This window comes from Equus caballus, chromosome 22, assembly GCF_041296265.1.
Source record: "Equus caballus isolate H_3958 breed thoroughbred chromosome 22, TB-T2T, whole genome shotgun sequence".
NCBI classification, from domain to species: Eukaryota; Metazoa; Chordata; class Mammalia; order Perissodactyla; family Equidae; genus Equus; species Equus caballus.
The window spans coordinates 4,890,616-4,907,190 of record NC_091705.1 but is presented as its reverse complement, the minus strand read 5'-3'; the positions used below and the strand labels follow the sequence as shown (position 1 = coordinate 4,907,190).

Sequence of the window (16,575 nt, the reverse complement as noted above, 5' to 3'; positions counted from 1 at the left end):
TTAGCTTCTGTCACATGGATTTCCATCTCTCTCCCCAGTTTTGGGAAGTTCTCAGCCATTATTTCTTTGAACAGGCTTTCTGCCCCCTTCTCCTTCTCTTCTCTCTCTGGGATACCTATAATCCTTATTTGCATTTCCTAACTGAGTCTGATATTTCTCAGAGAGTTTCTTCATTTCTTTTTAGTCTTAGTTCTCTCTCCTCCTCTATCTGTAGCATTTCTATATTCCTATCCTCCAAATTGCTAATTCTGTCTTCCATATTATCAACCCTACTGTTCAGAGAGTCCAGACTGTTCTTAATCTTCTCCATTGTGTTCTTCATCTCCAACATTTCTGATTGGTTCTTCTTTATAGTATCAAGCTCTTTTGTGACATAGCTCCTGAACTTGTTGAGTTGTCTATCTGTATTCTCTTTTAACTCATTGAGTTTTTTAATGATGGCTATTTTGAATTCATTGTCATTTAGGTTACAGATTTTGGTGTCTTTGGGATTATTTTCTGGGTACTTGTCATTTTCCTTCCATTCTGGATATTTAAGATATTTTTCATACTGATTGATGGCGTGGATTTGTGCCTCCGCATAGAGATAGAGTTTAGTTACTGCTTCCTCTTGCTTCTACCGGAGGGGGGCAGGCAGCAGCTGTGTAATCCAAACCAAAGAGGATCCCTGTCAGCTGTTGCTGACTAGACCTGGGCCCCTCCTCATGATCACAGTGGCCCTGTGGGGGTCTCTCATCAGCTGTGAGGACAATCGCAAGGGGGCCTCGTGTTGCTGTTGCCTACTGTCACAGACTGCCTAGATGTGCTCCCTCCTTAGGGTCTGCAGCAGTGTTATGGGCTTTCACAGTGGCCAGGAGCACGTTCACCTAGACTCGCAGCTCTGCCATTGTCAGGTCCCGCAAGATCTCACTTGTCCACTGTGGGCCACAGCAGAGCTATGGGTATCTACTTCAGTCTGTGGTTAGCTCACCCAGCTGTTCTACTTCTGCCCCAGGGCCTTCCAGCCTTGTGATTGCTGGGTGGGGCCTCTCCACTCACGCTGCGCAGAGGCTTTCCCTGCAGCTGCTGTGGGGTCATGGATTTTCCTCCTGAACCATGGAGCAGGCTTGCTGGGGCTCCAACCTGCCACCACCCACTCCCACGGTCCCTCTGGGTCTCCCTTGCCTCTCTGGGTCACAGCAGGACCTTGTGTGTTAGAGGCAGCTGGCAGGTTGCTGTGCAGGCCGGGCTTCTTTTGCCTCAGGGCCTCCCAGAGTTCTGAATGCTGAGAGTTCTGAATTAGCGGAGAGGGTGGGGCCTCTCCACTAATGCCGAGTAGGGGCTTTCCCGTGGCTTCTGTGGGACCATGGATTTTCCCACTGGGCTAAGGAGCAATCACGGGGGGCTTAGATAGGGCTGTAGTCACCTGTTTCCACTGTCGCGCTGCTGATACACATGCACACCCACCCTTGGTGCTGTGGCGATGCTATGAGCATGTCAGCTGGTAGAAAGTCACTTGCAGGTACTAGGCTGTCCGGCAGTTGGTGAGTTTTCACCTATCTCCACCTCCTCCCAGGGGGAAGTCCATCCACCTTCCCATGTACAGCAGCATGGTTCTCTCAGGCATCCTGAGATGCTGTGTGGATATCCTTTGCCCAATGAATGTCCAATTAGTTGTAGTTCAAAGGGGGAGAGACAAAGAAAACTGCTTACTCCACCATGTTACTGACGTCACCTCCATGGTCAATTGATTTTAATGAGGGAAAGAATAATCTTTTGAATAAATGGTGGTGAGGCAACTTGATAGCCACATGCAAAAGGATGAATTTAGAGCCCTACTTCACACCATATACAAAAATTATCTCAAAACAGATCATAGATCTAAACATAAGAGTTAAAGCTATGAAACTCTTTAAAAAAATTTGTGTAACATTGGATTGGGCAAGCTTCCTTAGAAATGTCACCAAAAGCACAAACAATCAAATTAAATCAAATTAAAAATACACACATTGAATGTTGTCAAAATTAAAAACTTTTGTGCTTCAAAGTATACTGTCAGAAAAATGATACAATAACCCGCAGAATGCAAGAAAATATTTGCAAATCATGTATCATGTATTAACCAAGAGTCTAGTATTCAGAATACATAAAGACCTCCTACAACTCAACAATAAAAAAGACAAATAATCCAGATAAAAATAGATATCTATATCTGGATTATTAAATAACATTGAAAATATATACATTTTTTAACTGAATTCAAAAATTGAATATATTCCAATAATAAGAAACAATCCAAAGCAAACAACACAGGAAGCTTGCAAATAATGGGAATGAAAACATATACTATCCAAATGTAGGAAGGAAGGGAGGAGGGTTGGGTTGGGAGGGAGGAAAGAAAGGGACAGTAGAAATATTATTAGACCAAATATGATTAGAAAATTATATAAATAAGCAAACAAATAAGAAAAAGATGTGTCCCATACTAACAGACAGAATCCATTCAGAAGACAATAGTTCTAAACTTGTATACAATTCACAACAACTTCACAATATTTATAAGCAAATTCATAGAAATATCAGGAGATGGACTTAAACAGCAGTTATTTTGACTGCCTACCCTGAATAACATTCTGCTGCAAAGTCATTAATGATTCAGATAAATTTTTAAAAATCTTTTTCAGATACAACGTAGTAGTTTGCTAGGGCTGCCATAGCAAACTATCACAGACTGGTTGGCTTAAACAAAAGAAATTTATTGCCTTCCATTTCTGGAGGCTGGAAGTCCAAGATCACCATGTCAGGAGGTTTGGTTGCTCTTGAGGCCTCTCTCCTTGGCTTGCAGATGGCCACCTTCTCACTGTGTCCTCGCATGGTCTTTCCTCTGTGCATGTACATCCCTAGTGTCTCTCTGTGTGTCAAGTTTTCTCTTCTTATAAGGACACCAGTCAGGTTGGGTTAGGCCCACACTAAAGGCTTTATTTTACCTTAATCACCTCTTTAAAGGTCCTGTTTCTAAACACAGTCACATTCTGGGGTCCTGGGGGTTAGGGTTCAATATACTGATTTGGGAGGGATATCACACAGGTAAGAAAACAACCCAAATCCTCAGGGGCCAAAACAACGTGAAATCAGGAATCCAGAGAGATAAGTAAGCATTAAAACCATCAGCTCACCTGAAGCCAGATGCCACTACCTGGTAGGAAAAAACTTTCATTTGATGACTTGCCCATAGAAACAGAAGGCAGGGTTCGTAGAAGGTGGGGAATTAGAAACACCTCACATAAAACAGCATCTCCCAAAAAAACCACACTTCAGTAAAAGTAAATCAGAAAAGACAATCTCCCTCATGTAAGTGGAAGGCAAAAAAATTACCTGTTTTAACATGGACAATAGGCAGGAAAAAAACCTCCCCTGAAAATCCTTCCACTCCCCAGCCTTAACATGAATTTGTGACCTAAATTTACACTTCCTTGAGAAGGGTTATTGTGGCCACAGCTGATCCTCTGAAGGCTGTCCTTCCAGAAAAGAGATTGCATCCCAAGCATTTTTAGGGCCCTTGAACACGGGGACTGACATGACTTTGATACCCAAGGAACCAAAGTAGCATTATGGAATCCCTATTAGATTGGGGAAGGTATAAGTAGAGTCCTGGCCAGGATCTCAGTGGGTCTACTGCATCTGTGGACTTATCTAATGGTATAGAATGGATATATTTTGTAGTTGGCACAATCACCACATTGGTTCCTGTGATGTAAGAGCTATCACAGTGGGGAAAGCCAAGTCAAATGGCACCCTCTGAAATAGCCCCCTCTGCTCTTAGTCAAGAGGTTGCATCAAAAACAATGTCATATTCTAGGAGAACGGCAGAAATTATGGTCACTCTTAAAGATCTGAAGGAGGCAGGAGTTATCTCCATTATATCCTCATCTAATTCACCAATTTGGCCCTACAAAGCCAAGACATACACTGGAGAGTGATCATGGACTAAGTGCAAACGGAACAAAGTCATAGCTGCAGCCATAGTTGTGCTCCATGTGGTATCTGTACAGCAGATTGACCTTCTTCAGGTAAGTGGCATGTAGCCATTGATTTGGAGGATGTTTTCTTTCCCATACTCATCAGGAATGAGGACCAGAAGCAGTCCGTATCTACCCAAGATGGATAACGGCATACATTTGCAATCTTTTCCCAGGTCCATGAAAACTCTCCTTCCATTAGACCAATGGACCATAGGTCCATAGACTCTATGTCCATAGAGACTTTTACTGGTTGGATACCCAGGAGAACATCACATTGGTCCAGGTATCGATGACATTAAGTTAATAGGACCAAATGAGCAAGAAATGGTAAAACAGAGAATAGGAGATAAACCCTATGAAGATTGAGGAAACTACCCATCAATGAAGTTTTTAGTGGTCTGAGGCATGATGGAACATCTCCAAAGGAAAAAAACAAGTTACTGAATCTCATGCAATGCCTGGTAAACCTATTCAGGTTCTGGTGGGAAATGCTTGGGAGTGCTTCCCCAACCAATCTACCAAGTGATGCAAAAGGCTGCCAGCTTTGATGGGGCTCAGAGCAGGAAAGGGTCCTGCAGCAGGTCAGGCCTGTCTCTTGGGCCATACAATCTGACAGACCTTGTGGTATTCAGAGGCATATGTGGTAGGAAAAGATGCCCAGTGGAGTTTATGTATGTCCCAGTAAAAGAATCACAAGGTCAGACCCTAGAGTTCTGGAATAAGTCCAGGCCATCAGCAGTACAGAATTTTACACCATTCAAAAAAAAACTTATCCTCAAAATGTAGAATATACTTGTAACAGAATATCATTCAGCCTTAAAAAGGAAAGAAATTCTGACATATGCTGCAATATGGATGAACCTTGAGGATATTATGCTAAGTGAAATAAGCCAGATACAAAGGGACAGACACTGTGTGATTACACTTTTATGAGGTACTTAGAGTAGTCAAATGCATAGAGACAGAAAGTAGAATGGTAGTTGCCAGGGACAGTGGGGAGGGGAGAACGGGAAGCTACTATTTAATGAGTACAGAATTTTTATTTTGCAGAATGAAAAGAGTTCTGGAGATGGATGGTGGTGATGGTTGCACAGCAATATAAATGTAGTTGACACCACTGAACTGAACACTTAAAAATGGTTAAGATGGTTAACTTTATGGTTTGCGTTTTTTACCAAAATTTTTTAAAAAATGGTCATGGGGAGAAATTGCTCCTAGTGGTCTTCTGGGCCCAGGTAAAGATTGAGTACCTGACAATGAAGCAGCAAGTGACTGCAGCCAGAATAGCCCATCATAAGCTGGATTCTATTAGACCTGTAGAGTCTTAAGGAAGGGCAGACCCAAGAGTAATCCCTTGCAAAATGGGTGTGGTAGATCCAGATTGGAGCATGAGCAGGTTCAGAAAGGGCAAATGATTACATAACCACATGGCCGGACATCCATGCCGTCCACCACCAGTTTCTTTCCCGAAAGTAATATGTGAACCACACGGGTGCGTCCTTTATGACCAGCTGACAGGGAAGGAAAAACACCAGTCTTGGTTCACAGATTGATTCAGTAGATGGGTAGAAGCAGAAAACGGACAATAGTTGCACTACGGCCCCACTGAGGGGTGGCCCTAACAGCCGGAATATCCTCCCAATGAGCAGAGTTTTGGGGCGGTGCAAAGGATCATCCACTTTATGTGGAAAGAGAAGTGGCCCAAGGGAAGACTGCATAAAACTTCACAGGCAGTGGCAAATGACTTAGTGGGTAGATCAAGGGCCCAAAAGGAGCGAAATAAGAAGACGAGGAACAAAGAATTCTGAGATTGAAGCATGTGGATGGACAAAATGAAGTGAGTATGAAGTATAAGGATTTTCATATCTCATGTTAAGGACACCACAGAAAAGACACTAAAAAATCAAGTAGAGAAAATGATTCAGCCCTCCCCTATCATCAGCTATCTCAGTGCCGGCAAAATATGTGTATGAACTAACTGGGCATGATGGCAGTATGGGGGTCAAGCATGGGCCTGACAGCATGAGCTCTCACTCACCATGGCTAATGCTGCTACAGAATGTCCAATATGCCAAACACAGGAACCGATGGTCCTATTATGGTACCATCCCTCAAGGAGACCAACCACTCACTTGATAGAAGGTTAATTACACTGGACCCCTTCCACCCTGGAAGGAATGGCCATTCCTCTTGACTGGAGTCAATATCTATTCCAAGAATGAGTTTGCCTGCCCTGCCCTCAGAGTCTCAGTCAGCACCCTGCTTAGAGAGCTTACAGAGTCATGGATCCACCAACACAAGGTCCCACATTACGTCACATTGGACTGAAGGGCCTACTTTATAGCAAAGATGGTCCACCAGTGGTCTCGTGTCCATGGGGGTCTTCTAGTTCTACTGCATTCAACACCACAAAGAAACTTCCAGCCTGATAGACTAGTTAAATGACCCATACAAGGCATAGCCAATGTGCCAGCTGAGATACAATATCGTGCAAGGATGGACCTTTATCCTCCAGAATGTGGCACATACCATAAATCAGTGACCATTATGTGGTACTGAGTTCACAGTAGGTGAAATAAATAGGTCTGGGAACCAAGGAGTGAGCGTGGAAGTGGCCCTATACACCATCACTTCCAGTGAGTTATTGAAGAATCTGCACTTCCTATCTCCGCAATTCTAGTTTCTGTGGTTCTAGACATCCTAGTTCCCAAGAAGAGGAACACTTCCTCCAGGGGATGCAAGAGACCCATTAAACCCTAAGTGATGAATGCCAACTTTGGGCTCCTCATGCCAAGAGACCAGAAAGCCAGGAGCAAAGTCCCCATCCTGGCAGGGTAATTGACCCTGATCACTAGGAAGAGGTAAGGCTGCTGTTACACAATGGAGGCAAGGAGGAAGGTGTGTGGCACCCAGGTGGGTGCCTCTTGGCCTTCCCCTGACCAGCTTTGATGGTAAATAGACAAGTGCAGGAGCCACAGTCTACAAAGAGCAAGGAGACCAGAGGCTCAGACTCCTTAAGGATGACTCCCCCTGGGTCATCCTAACAGGTAAGCCACCTAGGCCAGGAGAGGCTCAGACTGAGGGAACTCAAGAACAGTTAGCAGAGGAGGGAGAAGATGAGTACCCACTGCGGCCCCAACACAGCTGCAGCACCAGGTTCATCCCACTAACCTTCCCCTCCTAGTTACATTTCCCCAGGAAAAAAACAGGAGAATCCTGAAGGGGTGAATTGACATGCAGCAAGTGCACCTGAGAGGCACAGGCACATGTGTGGTGGACGCTGTGGGACTGGCCAGAGTCCCCCTGCAGGGCTAAGGCACTCACTGCAGGTTGCACGGCAGTTGCCTACTTAGGACTCACTGTTGAGTCTCTTCCCAGAAACAGTCCTCAGCTGAAGGGAGCTGCCTGCCCCTGGGGGCAGTCTACGGCCATTGACTGGACACTGCAGGGGTACAACTTAAAAGACAGCTGGTCTTGAATCTAAGAAAATTCCTTTGAGATAGTATCAATAAATTGAGATTTACAGAAGATCATTCATTCAGCAAAGACTTCTTGAGCATATGCTGTGTATCTGAACTATTCCAGGAGCTTGGTGTACCTCAGCGAACTAAACACACAGGAATTCCTGTCCTCACAGAGCTTACCTTCTAGTGGGAGCAGACAGTACACGCATTAAGGGAGTAAAGTATATGGTATGCTATGAAAAAAAAAGAGCAAGGAAAGAGAGATAAGGGACAGGGAGAATAGTCGCCATTTTGAATAGTGCTGTCCAGTTAGACCTCCTTGAGAAGGCGACACTGAACAGACTTGCAGGAGGTGAGGGAGGGAGCTCCGCAATTATCTGGAGAAAAATACTCCAGACAGAGGGATTGACAGACTCAGACCTGGTGTGCTCAGCAGACAGCAAGGAGACCAGTGCAGCTGGAGGGGGTGAGCGACAGGGTGTGTAGGAGGAGAAGAGGTCAAGAGGTAAACAGGTGGGAGGCAGGGAACTGAGCATGGCCTTTTCGGCCATTGTGTAAGGAACTTGACTTTCCTCTGAGGGAAATGGAGAGGCATGGAAAGCTTTTGTTCAGAGGACTAACATGATCACTTCCATTTTAAAAGGACTTCCCTTGCTGCTTTCCTGAGAAGACACTGATCCAGGGCGGGTAGAAGTGTAGATGCCTGGAGACAAACTGGGAAACTCTGACAGTAATTCAAGTGAGATAGGATGGTGGCTCAGCGAGGTGGCAGTGGAGGGGATGAGAATATTCTAGATACATTTTAAAGGTAGAGCCAACCTATTCCCTAATGTGTTGACAGAGATGTGACAGAAAGAGGGGAGACATGGGTGACTCCAAAGGATTTTGTGTAAGTACTGGAAGGACGTACTTTGGAGATGGGAGTTGGGGGAGGAGTGTCAGAAGTTTTGGACACATTACATTTGAGATATCTACTGGACTCAGTAGCAGACTCTGCTGATGCTCTGCTGCCAAGCCAGAAGTGCCTGGGTGTTTGTGCCCTGCAGAGAGCCACCCTTGGACAATGACTGATGAGTGCAGAAATAGAATAGCCCAGCTCCCAATTCTTGCACTGGGACGAATTGCGAGGCATAACTCACACTCCAGAGCACATTTGTGGGGTCAGGGTGAAGCCACCCTCTCTGGAACTCTGCCTGATATTGCACCTTGCCTGATTTCCTCACCTTCTCTGTCTGTCCTGCTTCCCCCAACACCTTACTAGTGTCTCCTAAGAGTATCTCCTTATGGATCACTTGTACACAAACCCTCATCTAAGGTCTGCTTCTGAGGAACCAGACCTAAAATGACATCCAAGTAGGGATGTCAAGGAGGTAGATGGATATATGAATCTGGAGTTAAACAGAGGGGTTTTGACTAGAGAAATAAACTTGGATGTCAACCAGATATAGATGGTACTTAAAGGCATGAGACCAAATAAGTTCACCATGAGAGCAAGTTGATATTATTCTTTCATCATAGAGATGCCTTCATCTTGAAAGCAATTCAGGGGGGCAAAAAGTTGGCCTATTTCTTTTTAAATATTATTAAATTGTAACTTAATTATAATTGTAATCACAATTAATAGATTGTAATTACAATGTAACTATATATAAAATACAATTTTATAAGTAATTATAACAAAATGTCAGAAGTTGATACTTGTTAAAGTTGGGCCATGGGTGTATAGGGGATCATTATATCATTCTTTTTACTTCTGTGTATGTTTGAAAATTTCTAGAACAAAATCATAAGTGTTGGAGAGGATGTGGAGAGAAGGGAACTCTCATACACTGCTGGTGGGAGCGCAAACTAGTGCAGCTGCTATGGAAAACAGTATGGAGACACCTCAAAAATTTAATAATAGAACTACCATATGATCCAGATATTTCACTGCTGGGTATTTAGCCAAAGAACATGAAAACACGAATGCGTAAAGATACATGCACCCCTATGTTCATTGCAGCCTTATTCACAATAGCCAAGACTTGGAAGCAACCTAGGTGCCCATCAAGGGACAAATGGATAAAGGAGATGTGGTATATATACACAATGGAACACTACTCAGCTATAAGCAACAATGAAATCCGGCCATTTGTGACACTATGGATGGACCTTCAGGGTATTATGCTAAGTGAAATAAGTCAGAGGGAGAAAGTCAAATACCACATGATCTCACTCATAAATAGAAGATAAAAACGACAAGCAAACACATAGAAACAGAGATTGGATTGGTGGTTACCGGAGGAGAAACGGGGAGAGAGGGGTGCGAGAGGGGTGATTAGGCACCTGTGTGTGGTGATGGGTTGTAATTAGTCTTTGGGTGATGAACATATGTAACCTACACAGAAATCAAAATATAATGAAGTACACTTGAAATTTATATAATGTTATAAACCAATGTTACTGCAATAAAAAATGTTTTTAAATCATACAAGTAATATATAAATATGCTCTCCTTTAAAAAAGAAACAATCGGGGGAATTGAAAGAAGGTGGTCAAAAGATACAAACTTCCAGTTATAAGATGAATAAGTACTAGCTATGTAATGTACAATATTATGACTATAGTTAACACTACTGTGTGATATAAATGAAATTTGTTGAGAAAATAAATCCTAAGAGTTCTCATCACAAGTAAAAAACATTTCTTTCTTTTTTTCTTTTTCTCTTTATTGTATCTAAATGAGATGATGGATGCTAACTAAACTTACTGCATAATCACTTCACAATATATGTAAGTCAAACCATTATGCTATATACCTTAAACTTATACAGTGATGTATGCAATTACATCTCAATAAAACTGGGGGGAGAAAAGAAAGAATTTCATAGTAAAATACCTGAAATAGTGCAACGTCCATCAACAGTAGGATATATAGATTGTGGCTTATTGACACAGCAATGATTATGATGACCTACAACTATCCGTAATGATACGGATGAATCTTATAAACATAATGTTGCAAGAAAGAATCCAGACACAAAAGAGTACAGATTGTATGGTTCAATTGATGTAAAGTTCAAAAATAGGCCAAACTAGGGAGCCGGCCCAAAGGCATAGTGGTTAAGTTTGGCACACTCTGCTTTGGTGGCCCAGATTTGCAGGTTCGGGCATGGACCTACACCACTCATTAGCCATGCTATGGTAGTGACCTCCATACAAAATATAGGAAGATTGGCACACATGTTAGCTCAGGGTAAATCTTCCTCAGGCAAAAAAGAGGAAGATTGGCAACAGGTGTTAGCTCAGGGTGAATCTTCCTCAACAACAACAAAAGAAGACAAAAGTAATCCATGCTGTTAGATAGGAGTGTGTTACCCTTGGGGGGCTATCGACTAAGGGAGACATCACTGAGATTTCTGTGACACTGGTAATGTTCTTTTTCTGGATGTCGTGCTGGTTACATGAGTGGGTCAACTGCGTGAAAATTCTTCAAACTATACACTTATAGGTTTTCTTTTCAGTACCTACGTTATATTTATGAGTACTGTGAATGGGCTGAGAGTTTAGCCTGCCACAATCTCATGGGTGCTGGCAGAATCCAGGAGACTCCTGCATCAGAGACAAAGGACTTTATTATTCACAGCAAACATGAGCTTCACGTTGGCGTCAGTTCCCTTTGACTCTCAAGTACCACGGGGGTGACATGAAGGTGGGCCCAGGTGGATGCTGCACACACACGGGGTCTGCATCAGACCTGAAGAACCCTGAGCTTAGGAAATCTCAGTCTTTTAAAGGGGCTGCAAGCAAATACTGCTCAAACTTGGCGCTGTAGGGGGACATTATCTTTATTATACTGGACAGCAAACAGACCTGCCCTTGCCTCAGAGGGAGACTCTTTCACTGTCTTGTAAAGCTGATTGCTGTACAAACATCCTTGAACAGATAGTCTGGAAGAAAAGCTGTCAGTGCCTTTGCTCACAAAACATGCAATATAAAATGAGACTCGCGGAGAATTGCCTCCTAACAATATTGCAATAAAAGCGTACATTTAAAATATCATTTAGGGGGCCATCCCCATGGCTGAGTGCTGAAGTTTGCATGCTCCGCTTCAGCAGCCCAGGGTTTCACCAGTTCAGATCCTGAGTGCAGAACCAGCACCAATCATCAAGCCATGCTGAGGTGGCACCCCACGTAACAGAGCCAGAAGGGCCTACAACTAGAATATACAACTATGTACTGGGAGGGTTTGGAGAGAAGAAGAAAAAAAACAGAAGATTGGCAACAGATGTTAGCTCAGGTGCCAATCTTAAAAAAAAAATCATTCAGATAAATCATTACAGATGAGGCGAAAAATAAAGTTTCTTTGACCATTCCCCTGCTCTGAGTCCAGAAGTGATCATTATTTATTGGGTGTATTTCTTTCTAGAGCATTAGCTATACAATTACAAGTATCTACATCAATCTATATATATACATTTTTTTCAACCAAAAGATGAATACTGGCAAAAATCCTGAGAATAAGGATTGCACGGACTTGAGCTAGGATCTGTCTCTGAACAAATTCCCTTTGTTGTCAGAACCTGGTGGATTGGTGGGACAAGCCCTGCTCAACATCATGACTAAAATTTGGGGCAGATGCTGGAAGTATATATATATACTTAACCAAAAGGTGATTTTTTTTTAAAATCTGGAATTCTCTATGTGTGTGCGTATACACAGAGACAGACAGAGACAGAGAGAGAAAGAATGATTTAGAGTACCGTGTGAAGTATGAGTTAAATATATGACATCGTATCCTACATGTCATTCTGCAGCTTGTTGTTTTCACTTAACAAGTTCTTAATATTTCTTCCCTTCTTTCTTTCCTTATCTCTACGTACACACAGATCTTCCTCATTCTTCTAATCTTCTGCATAATAAGCCGTGGCATGGATGTACTACAGTTTAATTAAACATTCCTCATTTGGATATGTGCAGTTTTTGTTGTTTGGGGCTTTTTCCTATTACAAGCAGTGTTTCAGTGACTCTTGTCAGACAGGTCATTTTATACATTTACGCAAATATTTCCCTAGGATGGATTCCAAGGAGAAAGGTTGCTGCCAAATTGCCCTCCAAAAACACCATCCCAGTTATCTCACTAGTGGCTTAGGAGAGTGCTTACGTCCCTGAGAACTTGTCCCTCACACATTATTATTTATTTTAATTTTTGTCAATTGGAAAGGAGAGAAGAATGACATCCTTTTGGGGTTTTAATTTGCACTTCCCTGATCTTTAGTTAAGGCTGAGCATATTTTCATACCTCATTTTAGATCACAGTATCTTAACGTTTCTGTGCCGGAGACTGAAATGGGCACATCGCGTGAAACACCTCATTTTATTCTCACAACCCTGGTATCGCAGGGAGGAAGGGGCTACTATCTTTTCCCATGTGACAGATGAGTAAACTGAGACTTAAAGAAGTTAGATAACTAGCTGGGATTCACACATCTAGTCAGTCTTTGTGGCAGCAAACTCTTCCTTCAATTAATTACACAATGTCTGTTCTTTTCTTCCTTAGTACGAGAAGTCAGACGACGGAGGGAGCAGTGACACGTCAGCTTCAAGTTTTCTCCTCCCAGCCTTCTTTGTAGGTAGAAACAGCCATGTGAAAGTCTTTCCCAATGAGCTGTAGACACACGTTGAGGGGTGGAGCTGCTTCCCGCAAGCTCCTTGAATGGACAGCGACTCACCTGGCTCTTTGCGGGGCCCTCCTCTCTTCTTCCCCCCTTCAGATGAGACTGCTGAAACTGCACAGCCATGACATGCCCATGAGGCGATCTGGAGGTGGAATCAGTGTTCTAAAAAAGGTGGAATAGAAAAACAAAAGAACCTGGGACATTGATAGCATCATGGGGCCTGTTCTATTCCAGGCTAGACTGCCTGCTTCTGGAACTCCCAGTACATGAGCAAGAAATGGCCCACTCTCCTTTTCTGCTATTGCTGATACAGTGACAGATGCAAGATTTGAACCAAAGCCAAGCCCAGGTTCTTAACCCTTAAACTACACTGAATCACTGCTTCTTATCCAGGCAACGCTCTCCACACAAAAAGGATGCTATTACCATAGTAGTCACCGCCAGGGACCATTGAAGACTGGAAAAACCCTTGTTCTTGGCTATTCTTCCCCAGGACAGTTGGAGTTGCACATCCTGCTTCCAAGTCAGAACAATTTCAACCTCATAACAGCAACAGAAGAGATAGTGCTTGTGAAGGATGAAAGTAGAAATAGCCTAGTACTGACTACATTTCTTTATCAAAAGTATCTACACAGGGGAACAGGGATTTATAGAAGAGAGCACCATGGCAAACGTTTACAACAGAAAGTTCCGACTCTGGCTTTACCACTGTATTTGCTGTGTGACCTTAGAAAAATCACATGATTTCTCTCGCCTCCCTTTTCTTACATGTTAATAAAACAGACTTTTGTGCCATAGGATTGCCATGAGAGGCCAGTGAGAAAATACACATAAAAGCTTTTCAAAGAAAGCAGCACTGCTCTGGACACACTATACAAATATTGAATTCCCGGTGTGCATGGACTTCATGCACACAGAGCCTGCGGTTATCATTATTGCATTTTAGTGACCCCAATTTTCTCCCTCTTTTTTAGCCATTATGTCATGGGAGACCCCACGAGACAAGAATAATGTCAGAATGGAGCAACATTGTCACAATGAGGGGTAGGTGTGCCTGTGTGTGTGTGTGTGTGTGTGTGTTTAAGACTTAACCTATTTCTCATTGAGTTTCATATATTTCATGCAAAAGATTGCTGAATATTCATTGCCCTATCCAGTATCCACAAGTATCCACACTATTAGAAATGCATTGCTTATCTATATTTTTGAAATGTTGAAATAATTCAGTGTTGATCCTCTGCGAGATAGGTTTGCTACCTTTAAACTGAAGTGACAATAACACCCCAGCTGCCTTCAGTTTCTTTCAAGTTGTACTGATATCCTTGATGTCGCTAACAAACCAAAGACTCCCTGTGAGAATCCTGTATGTCACCATTAAATTGAAAAAGGCCCAAAATATCGAAATCTCACTTCTAGTAGGGCAGAGAAGCGAGAAAAGAGCAAACCGATGGTTATTCATGAATCACTCCGGCCTGCCATGATAAATACCACTGGCCTTGTTCTCCTCTTCTCCGGGCTTGTAATTTTCTCCCTGAAGGTGTTTCACCTGCACAGGAAGAACTGGGCTGGAGGGATGTCTAGTAAAAACGATTTTAAAGCCTCTTAAAACACAAAAGGCTGTGTGTGGGTGACAAGCCCTTCTTTTTGCATACAGTAACACAAAGTCCAATTAATCACAGCAGACTGGGGAGAAAAGACTAAAAACCATTTGTCACGTTTGGTCTGGGGTTTTCTGGCAACCTAGTAACTAACGTTAAGAGAAGATGAAATAAATACACGATGGAAGGACTTCTTTTAAAAGATTATAAGCGAATGGGTTCAGATTTGGGCTTCTGTTGCAACACTAAACACACAGATTCACCATCCAAATGTAGATTCTGCATGGAAGGTAGGGAATATTCGTGCCATTTCCACATAAAAGGCCAGGATGGTATATTATTTGGAATGAAATACAGCAGTGCAAAAATAACCAGTAAAAGTGTGGCTTCGGGGTATTTTATTGTAGACTTCCGAATGTCCTTTCATTGTTTCAACAGGGAGTTGTCGTTGTTGCTGGCATTGACAGGCAATCCTGTGTGACATGTTGGCAAACAATTTTACTGTTTTCCTCTCTCTCCTTATGAATGATATTTATAGACTAGGAATTGCATTTGGTTCCGCTTGCCGACACAGTTATCTTCCTGGGCGTGGATTAAATGTAGATCTGGGTGTTGAAAGACATTTACATAAGTGCTGTTTGTGAACAGGGAGGCCAGTTCTTCTATTATCGCCAGAACATTTAAATCTTAATGACTGGCATTGTTGTCTAAAAGACGGTGTTTTTCCTGCTGAGAAACTGCATTAGATTCAAGAAACGGAGCTCATTTCCATTCTCTCAGCAGTCTCTCTAGAAATGACATGCAGTGCTTGAAACTGTTTATTTCCAAATTCAGGCCTCCCTCGCATCAGTCATCAGCTTCAATTACCAGTTTTCCGGAGCCGAGCCATCAGGCAGTCTGACACCAGGGTCCGGCCTAATTCCCACCTTCTCCAGAGTCAAGAGCATAATGTGCGGATGAAAAGGTGCAAAATAGCCTGGACTTCATTAGCATGCAGGGCCTGGCTGTTCATTTGCTGGCTGCGAATGGAAGTTCTGACACTCGGAGCTGGCTGCAAAATGAGAAAAGTCCTCTTCAGGGGAGATGGGGTCCTTGGTGGTGAGGAAAGGTCATCAAAAAGACAGCCACTGCCCTTGCTCCCTGCTCTCCACGACTGCTTATTGATTCCAGGGACACCTCATTACACACCGGATCAACATATTATTGCCATGTTCTGGGACTGAATTGTTTACAAGTGTCTTTATCACAGGCAAAGGCCTGCCCGGCGATGCATGACTACACTCATTTGGCTGTGACCCGCCAATTATGTGTTATCCGATATGTTGCTGGGTATCTTGATCTTTGCCCGGGTCTTCTCCCAGCATCAACACAGTCCCATTTACTACTTCTTTCTAACCACTCTTTGGGAAAGTAGCCATTAGCCTGTCAGTGTGTAAGTGTGTGTGTGTGTGTGTGTCCTCTGCTACAGGAAATCTGAGCTTCATTTCTCCATTGCTTGCTATGCATAAGGTTCATAACCAGCTGGGAGAAAGAAATTCTCTCCCTCTCTCTCTCTCTCTTAAGCACACACACACACACCTTTTTTTTTTTTTTTTATGGCATCCAGGAGAACCCACACAATTTGCAATCAGTATGCATGGCAGAAAGCATAATATGGCTTGTTAGTGAGCTCCCTCTGCTTACATATAGGCCCTATGAGAGAGCTGTCATATTTTATTTGGGCATAGCCATTGCAAAACACTGCACAGGACCATTTTAATCTTTCGTTACAGACACTTCTATGGCTCCATAAAAGAAAGAGTGGAATAGCAACTCGATTAAAAACTCAGTAAAGAGATTGTGCAACCTCTCTCCG

At 43.0% G+C, this 16,575-nt stretch overlaps 1 long non-coding RNA gene across 1 annotated transcript in view; it reads right to left on the bottom strand.

Moving 5' to 3' along the window:
• The window catches only part of LOC111769947 (uncharacterized), a 42,541-nt gene that overhangs the window by 11,451 nt on the left and 14,515 nt on the right, over positions 1-16,575 (bottom strand). Inside the window, exon 2 of the long non-coding RNA XR_002802774.2 lies at positions 13,177-13,284. This is a non-coding gene — a long non-coding RNA (uncharacterized lncRNA). The remainder of the gene's footprint in view (positions 1-13,176; positions 13,285-16,575) is intronic.